At 47.0% G+C, this 15,457-nt stretch overlaps 1 long non-coding RNA gene across 1 annotated transcript in view; it reads right to left on the bottom strand.

The window, feature by feature from the left end:
- Nucleotides 1–12,976, bottom strand: part of LOC148439543 (uncharacterized) — an 82,066-nt gene extending 69,090 nt beyond the window's left edge. The window contains exon 1 of the long non-coding RNA XR_015876201.1: nucleotides 12,938–12,976. This is a non-coding gene — a long non-coding RNA (uncharacterized LOC148439543). The remainder of the gene's footprint in view (nucleotides 1–12,937) is intronic.
- Nucleotides 12,977–15,457: the final 2,481 nt, after the last annotated feature.

The following is a 15,457-nucleotide window of genomic DNA, read 5'->3' as shown; positions in this document are numbered from 1 at the left end:
GCGGAGTCACACTGCTTATATCACAGTGGGGTATGGACTGCGGGGTCACACTGCTTATATCGCAGTGGTGTATGGACTGCGGAGTCACAGTGCTTATATCGCAGTGGGGTATGGACTGCGGAGTGACAGTGCTTATATCACAGTGGGGTATGGATTGGGGAGTCACACTGCTTATATCGCAGTGGGGTATGCACTGCGGAGTCACACTGCTTATATAGCAGTGGGGTATGGACTGCGGAGTCACACTGCTTATATAGCAGTGGGGTATGGACTGCGGAGTCACACTGCTTATAACGCAGTGGGGTATGGACTGCGGAGTCATACTGCTCATGTCGCAGTGGTGTATGGACTGCGGAGTCACAGTGCTTATATCGCAGTGGTGTATGGACTGCGGAGTCACACTGCTTATATCGCAGTGGTGTATGGACTGCGGAGTCACAGTGCTTATATCGCAGTGGTGTATACACTGCGGAGTCACACTTCTTATATCGCAGTGGTGTATGGACTGCAGAGTCACAATGCTTATATCGCAGTGGTGTATGGACTGCGGAGTCACAATGCTTATATCACAGTGGTGTATGGACTGCGTAGTCACAGTACTTATATCGCAGTGGTGTATGGACTGCGGAGTCACAGTGCTTATATCGCAGTGGGGTATGGACTGCGGAGTCACAGTGCTTATATCGCAGTGGTGTATGGACTGTGGAGTCACACTGCTTATATCACAGTGGGGTATGGACTGCGGAGTTACAGTGCTGATATCGCAGTGGTGTATGGACTGCGGAGTGACACTGCTTATATCGCAATGGGGTATGGCCTGCGTAGTCACACTGCTTATATCGCAGTGGTGTATGGACTGCGGAGTCAGAGTACTTATATCGCAGTGGTGTATGGACTGCGGAGTCACAGTGCTAATATCGCAGTGGTGTATGGACTGCGGAGTCACACTGCTTATATCGCAGTGGTGTATGGACTGCGGAGTCACACTGCTTATATTGCAGTGGTGTATGGACTGCGGAGTCACACTGCTTATATCGCATCGCAGTGGTGTATGGACTGCGGAGCCACAGTGCTTATACTGCAGTGGTGTATGGACTGCGGAGTCACAGTGCTTATATCGCCGTGGTCTATGGAGTGTGGAGTCACAGTGCTTAGACTGCAGTGGGGTGTGGACTGCGGAGTCACAGTGCTTATATCGCAGTGGGGTGTGGACTGCGGAGTCACAGTGCTTATATCGCAGTGTGGTGTGGACTGCGGAGTCACAGTGCTTATATCGCAATGGTGTATGGACTGCGGAGTCACAGTGCTTATATCGCAGTGGTGTATGGACTGCGGAGTCACAGTACTTATATCGCAGTGGGGTGTGGACTGCGGAGTCACAGTGCTTATATCGCAGTGGGGTGTGGACTGCGGAGTCACTGTGTTTATATCGCAGTGGGGTGTGGACTGCGGAGTCACAGTGCTTATATCACAGTGGTGTATGGACTGCGGAGTCACAGTGCTTATATCGCAGTGGTTTATGGACTGCGGAGTCACAGTGCTTATATCGCAGTGGTGTATGGACTGCGGAGTCACACTGCTTATATCGCAGTGGTTTATGGACTGTGGAGTCACAGTGCTTATATCGCAGTGGTGTATGGACTGCGGAGTCACAGTGCTTATATCGCAGTGGGGTATGGACTGCGGAGTCACAGTGCTTATATCGCAGTGGGGTATGGACTATGGAGTCACAGTGCTTATATCGCAGTGGGGTATGGACTGCGGAGTCACAGTGCTTATATCGCAGTGGTGTATGGACTGCGGAGTCACAGTGCTTATATCGCAGTGGTGTATGGATTGCGGAGTCACAGTGCTTATATCGCAGTGGTGTATGGACTGCGGAGTCACAGTGCTTATATCGCAGTGGTGTATGGACTGCGGAGTCACAGTGCTTATATCGCAGTGGGGTATGGACTGCGGAGTCACAGTGCTTATATCGCAGTGGGGTATGGACTGCGGAGTCACAGTGCTTATATCGCAGTGGGGTATGGACTGCGGAGTCACAGTGCTTATATCGCAGTGGGGTATGGACTATGGAGTCACAGTGCTTATATCGCAGTGGGGTATGGACTGCGGAGTCACAGTGCTTATATCGCAGTGGTGTATGGACTGCGGAGTCACAGTGCTTATATCGCAGTGGTGTATGGACTGCGGAGTCACACTGCTTATATCGCAGTGGGGTATGGACTGCGGGGTCACACTGCTTATATCGCAGTGGTGTATGGACTGCGGAGTCACAGTTATTATATCGCAGTGGGGTATGGACTGCGGAGTGACAGTGCTTATATCACAGTGGGGTATGGATTGCGGAGTCACACTGCTTATATCGCAGTGGTGTATGGACTACGGAGTCAGAGTACTTATATCGCAGTGGTGTATGGACTGCGGAGTCACAGTGCTAATATCGCAGTGGTGTATGGACTGCGGAGTCACACTGCTTATATCGCAGTGGTGTATGGACTGCGGAGTCACACTGCTTATATTGCAGTGGTGTATGGACTGCGGAGTCACACTGCTTATATCGCATCGCAGTGGTGTATGGACTGCGGAGCCACAGTGCTTATACTGCAGTGGTGTATGGACTGCGGAGTCACAGTGCTTATATCGCCGTGGTCTATGGACTGCGGAGTCACACTGCTTATATCGCATCGCAGTGGTGTATGGACTGCGGAGTCACAGTGCTTATATCGCAGTGGGGTGTGGACTGCGGAGTCACAGTGCTTATATCGCAGTGTGGTGTGGACTGCGGAGTCACAGTGCTTATATCGCAGTGGTGTATGGACTGCGGAGTCACAGTGCTTATATCGCAGTGGTGTATGGACTGCGGAGTCACAGTGCTTATATCGCAGTGGTGTATGGACTGCGGAGTCACAGTGCTAATATCGCAGTGGTGTATGGACTGCGGAGTCACACTGCTTATATCGCAGTGGTGTATGGACTGCGGAGTCACACTGCTTATATTGCAGTGGTGTATGGACTGCGGAGTCACACTGCTTATATCGCATCGCAGTGGTGTATGGACTGTGGAGCCACAGTGCTTATACTGCAGTGGTGTATGGACTGCGGAGTCACAGTGCTTATATCGCCGTGGTCTATGGACTGCGGAGTCACACTGCTTATATCGCATCGCAGTGGTGTATGGACTGCGGAGTCACAGTGCTTATATCGCAGTGGGGTGTGGACTGCGGAGTCACAGTGCTTATATCGCAGTGTGGTGTGGACTGCGGAGTCACAGTGCTTATATCGCAGTGGTGTATGGACTGCGGAGTCACAGTGCTTATATCGCAGTGGTGTATGGACTGCGGAGTCACAGTGCTTATATCGCAGTGGTGTATGGACTGCGGAGTCACAGTGCTTATATCGCAGTGGGGTGTGGACTGCGGAGTCACAGTGCTTATATCGCAGTGTGGTGTGGACTGCGGAGTCACAGTGCTTATATCGCAGTGGTGTATGGACTGCGGAGTCACAGTGCTTATATCGCAGTGGTGTATGGACTGCGGAGTCACAGTGCTTATATCGCAGTGGTGTATGGACTGCGGAGTCACAGTGCTAATATCACAGTGGTGTATGGACTGCGGAGTCACACTGCTTATATCGCAGTGGTGTATGGACTGCGGAGTCACACTGCTTATATTGCAGTGGTGTATGGACTGCGGAGTCACACTGCTTATATCGCATCGCAGTGGTGTATGGACTGCGGAGCCACAGTGCTTATACTGCAGTGGTGTATGGACTGCGGAGTCACAGTGCTTATATCGCCGTGGTCTATGGACTGCGGAGTCACACTGCTTATATCGCATCGCAGTGGTGTATGGACTGCGGAGTCACAGTGCTTATATCGCAGTGGGGTGTGGACTGCGGAGTCACAGTGCTTATATCGCAGTGTGGTGTGGACTGCGGAGTCACAGTGCTTATATCGCAGTGGTGTATGGACTGCGGAGTCACAGTGCTTATATCGCAGTGGTGTATGGACTGCGGAGTCACAGTGCTTATATCGCAGTGGTGTATGGACTGCGGAGTCACAGTGCTTATATCGCAGTGGGGTATGGACTGCGGAGTCACAGTGCAGCACCACTGCATGACAGCTATAATAATTCCTGCACTATAAAAATAATAAACAATGATTTGTTATCTGCCTATACTGGAAACCTAGCTTGGCCAATATTATTATTAATAGTGTTTAACATTAATGGTTCTAGACTGGACACCGCACAGGAGGACCCACTGGGCACAGAGACAGGACTGGACTCAGCACCTGTGAGAATCCGACTCCAGGATGATGATGTTTTGCCTCGATTTGGAATCCAAGCAATGGGGTGGAACCCCCTAGCCGCTGCTCAGATTCACTCAGGGAAGTTCAGGTGGGCTTGGTTTTCAGAAAATCTAGTCCGCACATCTGATATCCCATTCACACTAGAGCAAAAACCTGTGTTTTTTTACTGAGTCTACCCGAGTCGCAGCTCAGTGTAAAAGGGTCCCTGAAAAATAACCCGGGTCAAGTGACCTGGCAATCCAACCAAGGTAGCTACCAGGGTCGGACCCAGGAATGACCTTGGTAATGATGCAGTGTAAATGGTGCAACCAGGATTATCCGACCTGGGTCATGCCTAAAATGAGCTGATTGTTGGCTGCTGAGCAGTCAGCTCCCACTGTTTATGACCTCACAAGTTTAGCAGGGCAGACCCAAGTTCAGTGGGAACCGGGCTGACCTGAGAATAACCCTATATAGATGGTGCTGTGGCCCTGATTCAGAGCCGGACGCTCTGACCAGAGCGCTCGCTCTGAATCAGGGCCCACCTCCATTAATATGGAGCGTCCTCCTGGACGCTCGTATAGCTGTGGGTCACCACCCACAGCATATACGAGCGTGCAGGATGATGGACGCGATGGTCTTGACCATCGCGACCATCGAAACTGCGAGCAGAAGCCTGAGGTTGAGTTTTTCAACCGCAAGGCCAGGAGTGATTTTGGCTCTATCAGAGCCAAAATCACTCCCACTGACATCACTAGTGATGTCAGTGGGGCCGGCTTCAGACGGTAGGCGTTCCCTTGGGGCGTGCTGTCAGTCAACATCGACAGCACGTCCCCTTTGACGAGACACTCCGAGCGAAGGAAAGTCCTTCGCTCGTCGGGTCTCGCGCATGCGCACGACGGAGCTCCCTCCGTCGTGCGCATGCGCAGTTCGGACCATCGACCCACTTGCGAGCGGACAGCCGCTCGCGAGTGGGTCTGAATGAGGGCCTGTGTTAACGGTGTCTGACCTGGGTTGGAACCATGTCTGAAAACCAAGGTTGGACCCAGGTTTTTGGTGGAAAAGAGGTATAACAAAAATAGCTCATTGGGTGGTCTCCATAGTTTGTCCAAGTCCGAGCATCTCAGCTGCATCTCCATTTGCGTCAGAATGTGCAACACATTTAGGCTAAGGAGCATGTGTAATAATCTGCACGGTACAGGGGGAAATCCATCCTTTTCATACATGGCGTAACTGTACATTATGTGGCTGTGGGGCCTTAAAATGTTTAGTTAAGCCCCTGCCCAGCATAGATATATACCTATAATACCTCTCACACACTTTGGGGACAATTCAGTGCGATGATGAATAGCCGCGGGAGGGAGCTCCTGAAGCTATTCCATACACCACACTGTTTGGGCGGACTAAGGATTTCTTCTCGCACCCCACTGGGGATGCGAGTAGAAATCCGACCAAAGTCTCGGGCGCGCAGCTGTTGTTTCGGCATAGCGTGGTGCTAGCAGCCGCGTGCCCGGCACTTTGGTCAGAGAATGCCGGTTACCGCGCCTTAACACCCTTGTTAAGGAGCAAGAACTGGCATTTTCCGACCACACAGCGCACTGAATTGAATAGCTCTGGGAGCTCACTCCTGGCACTATTCAATTCATGTTGAATTAAATTGCCCCCTTTGTGTACATTCAGAGTCACAGTCCATATAGGAGGGAAGTACAAGTGGCAGGATCACAATGGTTAATACAGGGTTAAATTCTAATATAATTTGTAGTACTGACATAAGCAGTACCAGGGCGATTATTGTGTAATGTTGTAGATCTGTGAGGTAGCAGAGAGCCCTGCAGTCCTGGGCAGTGGGATAGGAATGATGGCAGTAATACCATATGGAGCACTGTATGATCGCAGCTCAGCAAGAGAATGATGACCCACTCAGCAAGGACATGATTCATAGATGGGTGCAATGGCGACTACGCACGCAATAGAGCGATCGTTTCCCATCACGCATGCATAAAAGCCGCACTGCACGTCCACAGTGATCGCACTGTGATTACGGATGCACAGAGGAATCCATTGCAAAGTGAGTGACAGGCTGTCAGCGTTTGGCGGGTGGCGATGAGGGGTGTCTGACTGTTAGAACGCTGTTACAGGGTTGTGCGTAAATTTGCCACTGCGATGCATGTCTAAAGAGCTCACAAGGTTGTGGCAGGTGAGACCTACCATAAGGTCAAGATGGCCACCGATGTGCGTCGATGTTACCGATATTTATGCAGGTATGTGTTGTTGCATGCAGGTAAGAAGGCAGCAGTGGGCGTCCTTGAGCATATTTTCTAAGGTGCGTTGCATTCAAAATCGCAGCTGCGATCGCATTAATGTCCATCTCTGAATCAGGCCCCTTGTTCAACAAACAATTCAAAACAATTCCAACGTGTTTCATAGGAAGATTTGTTATACAATTTATATCACTACATAATATACTAAGTGTCAGCTGCAATTATATCCTCCACCTTCCTGAGACATCGACGCTGTACATGACCCCGGGTAACTTATTAGTGCTGGGACTGAAAGACAATGATCGGTAAAGTATAAAATCTGAGTCATAATTTTGTAAGATGACCTCCAGTTATTCTGTATCCCAGTTATTCTATACTCCAGTTATTCTATACTCCAGTTATTCTGTATCCCAGTTATTCTTTACTCCAGTTATTCTATACTCCAGTTATTCTTTACTCCAGTTATTCTATACTCCAGTTATTCTGTACCCCAGTTATTCTATACCCCAGTTATTCTGTACCCCAGTTATTCTGTACTCAGTTATTCTATACTCCAGTTATTCTATACTCCAGTTATTCTGTACCCCAGTTATTCTATACTCCAGTTATTCTGTATCCCAGTTATTCTTTACTCCAGTTATTCTATACTCCAGTTATTCTTTACTCCAGTTATTCTATACTCCAGTTATTCTATACTCCAGTTATTCTGTACCCCAGTTATTCTATACCCCAGTTATTCTGTACTCCAGTTATTCTGTACCCCAGTTATTCTATACTCCAGTTATTCTGTACCCCAGTTATTCTGTACCCCAGTTATTCTGTACTCCAGTTATTCTATACTCCAGTTATTCTGTACCCCAGTTATTCTTTACTCCAGTTATTCTATACTCCAGTTATTCTGTACTCCAGTTATTCTATACCCCAGTTATTCTGTGCTCCAGTTATTCTGTACCCCAGTTATTCTATACCCCAGTTATTCTATACCCCAGTTATTCTTTACTCCAGTTATTCTATACCCCAGTTATTCTGTACCCCAGTTATTCTATACTCCAGTTATTCTATACTCCAGTTATTCTGTACCCCAGTTATTCTATACTCCAGTTATTCTATACTCCAGTTATTCTGTACCCCAGTTATTCTATACCCCAGTTATTCTGTACTCCAGTTATTCTGTACCCCAGTTATTCTATACTCCAGTTATTCTTTACTCCAGTTATTCTATACTCCAGTTATTCTGTAGCCAAGTTATTCTATACTCCAGTTATTCTGTACCCCAGTTAATCTATACTCCAGTTATTCTGTACCCCAGTTATTCTATAATCCAGTTATTCTGTACCCCAGTTATTCTTTACTCCAGTTATTCTATACTCCAGTTATTCTATACTCCAGTTATTCTGTACCCCAGTTATTCTATACTCCAGTTATTCTTACCCCAGTTATTCTACACTCCAGTTATTCTGTACCCCAGTTATTCTGTACCCCAGTTATTCTAAACTCCAGTTATTCTATACTCCAGTTATTCTATACCCCAGTTATTCTGTACCCCAGTTATTCTGTACCCCAGTTATTCTATACTCCAGTTATTCTGTAGCCCAGTTATTCTGTAACCCAGTTATTCTGTACCCCAGTTATTCTGTACCCCAGTTATTCTTTACTACAATTCCTACATTTCTTTATTGTATCATTAAATAAATTCATTACCATCTTCTCCCACTATCTCTTATGTACGTTCATTCTTTAGAATGTAAGTGCTCACAAGCAGGACCCTCTTCCCTCATGTGCTTCGCCTTATACTTTCCTCTGCTCCTTACTCCCCATAAGGGCACCTAACAATTGATTGCTGACTCCCTGCTGCTTATTTTGAGTGTTATGATCGCTAATGTAGTATATTCTTGTCCTGTATTGTTCTGTAAGTCACTGGCTGCTTCTTCACTTATTTGTTTTAGGGGTGTGCACCGGCCACTTTTCGTGTTTTGGATCTGGATCTTTCTTCGTGTTTTGATTCTGTATTGGTTTTGCCAAAACAACCCTTCCGTGTTTTGGGTTCTGGGTTTTGTGTTTTGGATCTGTATTTTTTTTAAAAAAAGCATAAAAATAGCTAAAATCACAGAATTTGTGGGTTTTTCTGCTCCTATGCTATTATTAACCTCAATAACCTTAATTTCCACTCATTTCCAGTCTATTCTGAACACCTCACACCTCACAATATTGTTTTTAGGCCAAAAGGTCGCACCGAGGTAGCTGGATGACTATGCTAAGCGACACGAGTGGGCGGCACACAGGGCACAGGGAAGCGTACCCCTACACCACACAGGGCACCCCCTGTAACAATTATTTGTATGAGCGTACCCCTACACCACACAGGGCAGCCCCTGTAACAATTATTTGTATGAGCGTACCCCTACACCACACAGGGCAACCCCTGTAACAATTATTTATATGAGTGTACCCCTACAGCAGACAGGACAGCCCCTGTAACAATTATCTGTATGAGCGTACCCCTATAGCAGACAGGGAAGCCCCTGTAATAAATATTTTTATGAGTGTAGCCCTACAGCAGACAGGGCATCCCCTGTAACAAATATTTGTATGAGTGTACCCCTACAGCAGACAGGACAGCCCCTGTAACAATTATTTGTATGAGCGTACCCCTACAGCAGAAAGGACAGCCCCTGTAACAATTATTTGTATGAGCGTACCCCTACAGCAGACAGGACACCCCCTGTAACAATTATTTGTATGAGCGTACCCCTACAGCAGACAGGACAGCTCCTGTAACAATTTTTTGTATGAGCGTACCCCTACACCAGAAAGGACAGCCCCTGTAACAATTATTTGTATGAGCGTACCCCTACACCACACAGGGCAGCCCCTGTAACAATTATTTGTATGAGCGTACCCCTACACCACACAGGGCAACCCCTGTAACAATTATTTATATGAGTGTACCCCTACAGCAGACAGGACAGCCCCTGTAACAATTATCTGTATGAGCGTACCCCTATAGCAGACAGGGAAGCCCCTGTAATAAATATTTTTATGAGTGTAGCCCTACAGCAGACAGGGCATCCCCTGTAACAAATATTTGTATGAGTGTACCCCTACAGCAGACAGGACAGCCCCTGTAACAATTATTTGTATGAGCGTACCCCTACAGCAGAAAGGACAGCCCCTGTAACAATTATTTGTATGAGCGTACCCCTACAGCAGACAGGACACCCCCTGTAACAATTATTTGTATGAGCGTACCCCTACAGCAGACAGCGCACCCCCTGTACCAATTATTTGTATGAGCGTACCCCTACACCACACAGGGCAGCCCCTGTAAAAATTATTTGTATGAGCGTACCCCTACAGCAGACAGGACACCCCCTGTAACAATTATCTATATGAGCGTACCCCTATAGCAGACAGGGCAGCCCCAGTAACAATTATTTGTATGAGCATACCCCTACAGCAGACAGGGCAGCCCCTGTAACAATTATTTGTATGAGTGTACCCCTACAGCAGACAGGGCACCCCCTGTAACAATTATTTGTATGAGCGTACCCCTACAGCAGACAGGACACCCCCTGTAACAATTTGTATGAGCGTACCCCTACAGCAGACAGGACAGCCCCTGTAACAATTATTTGTATGAGCGTACCCCTATAGCAGACAGGGCAGCCCCTGTAACAATTATTTGTAAGCGTACCCCTACAGCAGACAGGACACCCCCTGTAACAATTATGTGTATGAGTGTACCCCTATAGCAGACAGGGCAGCCCCAGTAAAAAATATTTGTATGAGCATACCCCTTCAGCAGACTGGGGAGCCCCTGTAACAATTATTTGTATGAGCGTACCCCTACAGCAGACAGGGAAGCCCCTGTAACAATTATTTTTATGAGTGTAGCCCTACAGCAGACAGGGCAGCCCCTGTAACAATTATTTGTATGAGTGTACCCCAACAGCAGACAGGGAAGCCCCTGTAACAAATATTTTTATGAGTGTAGCCCTACAGCAGACAGGGCAGCCCCTGTAACAATTATTTGTATGAGTGTACCCCTACAGCAGACAGGGCAGCCCCTGTAACAATTATTTGTATGAGCGTACCCCTACAGCACACAGTGCAGCCCCTGTAAAAACTATTTGTATGAGCGTACCCCTATAGCAGACAGAACACCCCCTGTAACAATTATTTGTATGAGCGTACCCCTACAGCAGACAGGGCAGCCCCTGTAACAATTATTTGTTTGAGTGTACCCCTACAGCAGACAGGGCAGCCCCTGTAACAATTATTTGTATGAGCGTACCCCTACAGCACACAGTGCAGCCCCTGTAAAAACTATTTGTATGAGCGTACCCCTATAGCAGACAGAACACCCCCTGTAACAATTATTTGTATGAGCGTACCCCTACAGCAGACAGGGCAGCCCCTGTAACAATTATTTGTATGAGTGTACCCCTACAGCAGACAGGGCAGCCCCTGTAACAATTATTTGTATGAGCGTACCCCTACAGCACACAGTGCAGCCCCTGTAAAAACTATTTGTATGAGCGTACCCCTATAGCAGACAGAACACCCCCTGTAACAATTATTTGTATGAGTGTACCCCTACAGCAGACAGGACAGCCCCTGTAACAATTATTTGTATGAGTGTACCCCTACAGCAGACAGGGCAGCCCCTGTAACAATTATTTGTATGAGCGTACCCCTACAGCACACAGTGCAGCCCCTGTAAAAACTATTTGTATGAGCGTACCCCTATAGCAGACAGAACACCCCCTGTAACAATTATTTGTATGAGCGTACCCCTACAGCAGACAGGACAGCCCCTGTAATAATTATTTGTATGAGCGTACCCCTATAGCAGACAGAACACCCCCTGTAACAATTATTTGTATGAGTGTACCCCTACAGCAGACAGGACAGCCCCTGTAACAATTATTTGTATGAGTGTACCCCTACAGCAGACAGGGCAGCCCCTGTAACAATTATTTGTATGAGCGTACCCCTACAGCACACAGTGCAGCCCCTGTAAAAACTATTTGTATGAGCGTACCCCTATTGCAGACAGATCACCCCCTGTAACAATTATTTGTATGAGCGTACCCCTACAGCAGACAGGACAGCCCCTGTAATAATTATTTGTATGAGCGTACCCCTATAGCAGACAGGGCACCCCCTGTAACAATTATTTGTATGAGCGTACCCCTACAGCAGACAGGGCATCCACTGTAATAATTATTTGTATGAGTGCACTCCTACAGCAGACAGGACACCCCCTGTAACAATTATCTGTATGAGTGTACCCCTATAGCAGACAGGGCAGCCCCTGTAACAATTATTTGTATGAGTGTACCCCTATAGCAGACAGGACACCCCCTGTAACAATTATGTGTATGAGCGTACCCCTATAGCAGACAGGGAAGCCCCAGTAAAAATTATTTGTATGAGCATACCCCTACAGCAGACTGGGGAGCCCCTGTACCAATTATTTGTATGAGTGTACCCCTACAGCAGAAAGGGAAGCCCCTGTAACAATTATTTTTATGAGTGTAGCCCTACAGCAGACAGGGCAGCCCCTGTAACAATTATTTTTATGAGTGTACCCCTACAGCAGACAGCGCACCCCCTGTAACAATTATTTGTATGTGTATCACTACTGCAACCAGGGCACCCCCTGTAATAATTATTTCTATGAGCGTACCCCTATAGCAGACAGGGCAGCCCATGTAAAAACTATTTGTATGAGCGTACCCCTACAGCAGACTGGGGAGCCCCTGTAAAAATAATTTGTATGAGCGTACCCCTATACCAGACAGGGCAGCCCCTGTAAAAATTATTAATATGAGCATACCCCTACAGCAGACAGGGCACCCCCTGGACAACACAGCACTACAGCCAGCCAGCCCCTATGGTCAGCATCAGCATCAGCTCCCAGCTCCCTCCCTCCCTCTTCACAGTAGCCAGCCAGCAGTACTTTATTATATTTTAGTTTTATAACTAACAGTCTAACACACAACACTGAGCTCCCAGCTCCCAAACTCTGCACACTCCACAGCCAGAATGAAAAATAGCGGCGATTACGGGACCTGTATAGAATCCAAAACCCGCGAGAATCTGACAGCGGGATGATGACGTTTTGCTTCGATTTCAGATCTGAGCTAGGCAGGAAAACCCGAGCCTGACTCGGTTCGGGGGCGCTCGGGGGGGTTTGAATTTCGGAAATCCGAACCCGCTCATCCCTAATTTGTTTATGTACTTTGTGAGGTGCTGTGTAACCCTTGTGGCACCATATAAATAAAGGATATTATTAACATAATAGTAATAATAATAATAATAATAATAATAATAATAATAATAATAATTCATTGTAGATACATAAGATCAGTGCACTCACCCACACAGAGGAGGATCACAGCCATCAGACCAGTTCTGGACACAATGTTTTATCTACAGGGACAGTTACAAAATAAATCTTCTTCTAAGTGTCCTTTCAGAGTCATCCTCCCACCCCTTTGAGATGATCACCACAACTTCATTCACCCAACTTCCTCAATGTACATTAAAGTGACAGTTTCCTGTAGTGGTTATTATTGTACGGAGAATTAACTATGAGATATTTGATAGCAGAATAACATACCAGCTGAGCAATGGGATACACAGCCATGAATTGCCTGGCGGCATTGCTGCTGACTAAACTAGAATTTCCTATGTCTGACTGTCGACACCAGTGTCCTCCAGGGTGATCACTGCATTTCCTGTTGAGGTTCTAATTCCTGTGTTAAGGGGAAGATTGAGATCCTAACGTGGCCCTGGAAAAAATCTGAAAGTGGCCTCATGTGGGTCAAACCAACTGTATGTGGGGCTGATGTAAATGTAGGCAGGATTAGTACATCATTAACTCAGGAGACACTGGAGGTAGGTAAGGCTAACACAAGATGCAATGGTACAGTATGCCATATCACATCAACACAGGGTGGAGCATTCCACAGTAGGCAGTTCTAAAAATGCTTTAAAGCACCAAAAGTATGTAATGCAATGTGCCCCCAGTTCATGTTGTTAGCCACACTGTATCCATTTAATATTATAAGCATACGGTGCCAACAGTTTGCATTGTAAGCCTCACTGTGCCTCTAGTTCATCTTGTATGTCTCACCGTACCTCTAGTTCATCTTGTATGTCTCACTGTACCTCTAGTTCATCTTGTATGTCTCACTGTACCTCTAGTTCACCTTGTATGTCTCCCCGCACCTCTAGTTCATCTTGTATGTCTCACCGTGCCTCTAGTTCATCTTGTATGTCTCACCGTGCCTCTAGTTCATCTTGTATGTCTCACCGCACCTCTAGTTCAACTTGTATGTCTCACCGTGCCTCTAGTTCATCTTGTATGTCTCACCGCACCTCTAGTTCATCTTGTATGTCTCACAGTGCCTCTAGTTCATCTTGTATCTCTCACCGTGCCTCTAGTTCATCTTGTATGTCTCACCGTGCCCCTAGTTCATCTTGTATGTCTCACCGTACCTCTTGTGCATCTTGTATGTCTCACCATACCTCTAGTTCATCTTGTATGTCTCACCGCACCTCTAGTTCATCTTGTATGTCTCACCGTGCCTCTAGTTCATCTTGTATGTCTCACCGTGCCCCTAGTTCATCTTGTATGTCTCACCGCACCTCTAGTTCATCTTGTATGTCTCACCGCGCCTCTAGTTCATCTTGTATGTCTCACCGCGCCTCTAGTTCATCTTGTATGTCTCACCATGCCCCTAGTTCATCTTGTATGTCTCACCGTACCTCTTGTGCATCTTGTATGTCTCACCGTACCTCTAGTTCATCTTGTATGTCTCACCGTACCTCTAGTTCATCTTGTATGTCTCACCGTGCCTCTAGTTCATCTTGTATGTCTCACCGTGCCCCTAGTTCATCTTGTATGTCTCACCGTGCCCCTAGTTCATCTTGTATGTCTCACCGTGCCCCTAGTTCATCTTGTATGTCTCACCGCACCTCTAGTTCATCTTGTATGTCTCACCGTGCCTCTAGTTCATCTTGTATGTCTCAACGTGCCTCTAGTTCATCTTGTATGCCTCACTGTGCCTCTAATTCATCTTGTATGTCTCACCGTGCCTCTAGTTTATCTTGTATGTCTCACCGTACCTCTAGTTCATCTTGTATGTCTCACCGTTCCTCTAGTTCATCTTGTATGTCTCACCGTGCCTCTAGTTCATCTTGTATGTCTCACTGTGCCTCTAGTTCATCTTGTATGTCTCACCGTGCCTCTAGTTTATCTTGTATGTCTCACTGTACCTCTAGTTCATCTTGTATGTCTCACCGTTCCTCTAGTTAATCTTTTATGTCTCACCGTGCCTCTAGTTCATCTTGTATGCCTCACTGTGCCTCTAATTCATCTTTTATGCCTCACCGTACCTCCAGATCATATTACATGCCACAATGTGCTCCTAGTTCACATTGTATGATACACTGTGCCCCCAGTTCACATGGGCCTGATTCAGAATGGCACACTACGCCAATGTTCATGTAAACATACGATGTATCTTCTTCTGCACATGCCTCCCAATATTGTCCATACATAGTTGCAGAACAAATTTAGACGCATGGTAGACGCACTAAGCCGTATCTCTCCATCTATGGACATCTCAGTCCTGGCACATTCAAACACATGGCTGTACACCAGGGAAGAGCTTTGTAGCAGCATCAGCATAAAGATGCAGGTGCAAGTGCTGCAAACGACGCAGCCATGGGCGCTTCTGTATCCAACTCAGAATCGGCCCCTATATGCCACAATGTGCCCCCAGTTCACATCACATCATTCTCACTCTTCTCCATTCTCATTCTTCCTGACATATCTGTGGCCTTTGACACTGTCAATCACTCATTTGTACTTCAATACTCCATTCTACTG

This window comes from Taudactylus pleione, unplaced genomic scaffold, assembly GCF_031769625.1.
Source record: "Taudactylus pleione unplaced genomic scaffold, aTauple2 ptg001719l, whole genome shotgun sequence".
Taxonomy (NCBI): Eukaryota; Metazoa; Chordata; class Amphibia; order Anura; family Myobatrachidae; genus Taudactylus; species Taudactylus pleione.
This window is presented reverse-complemented; position numbering and strand designations above follow the sequence as displayed.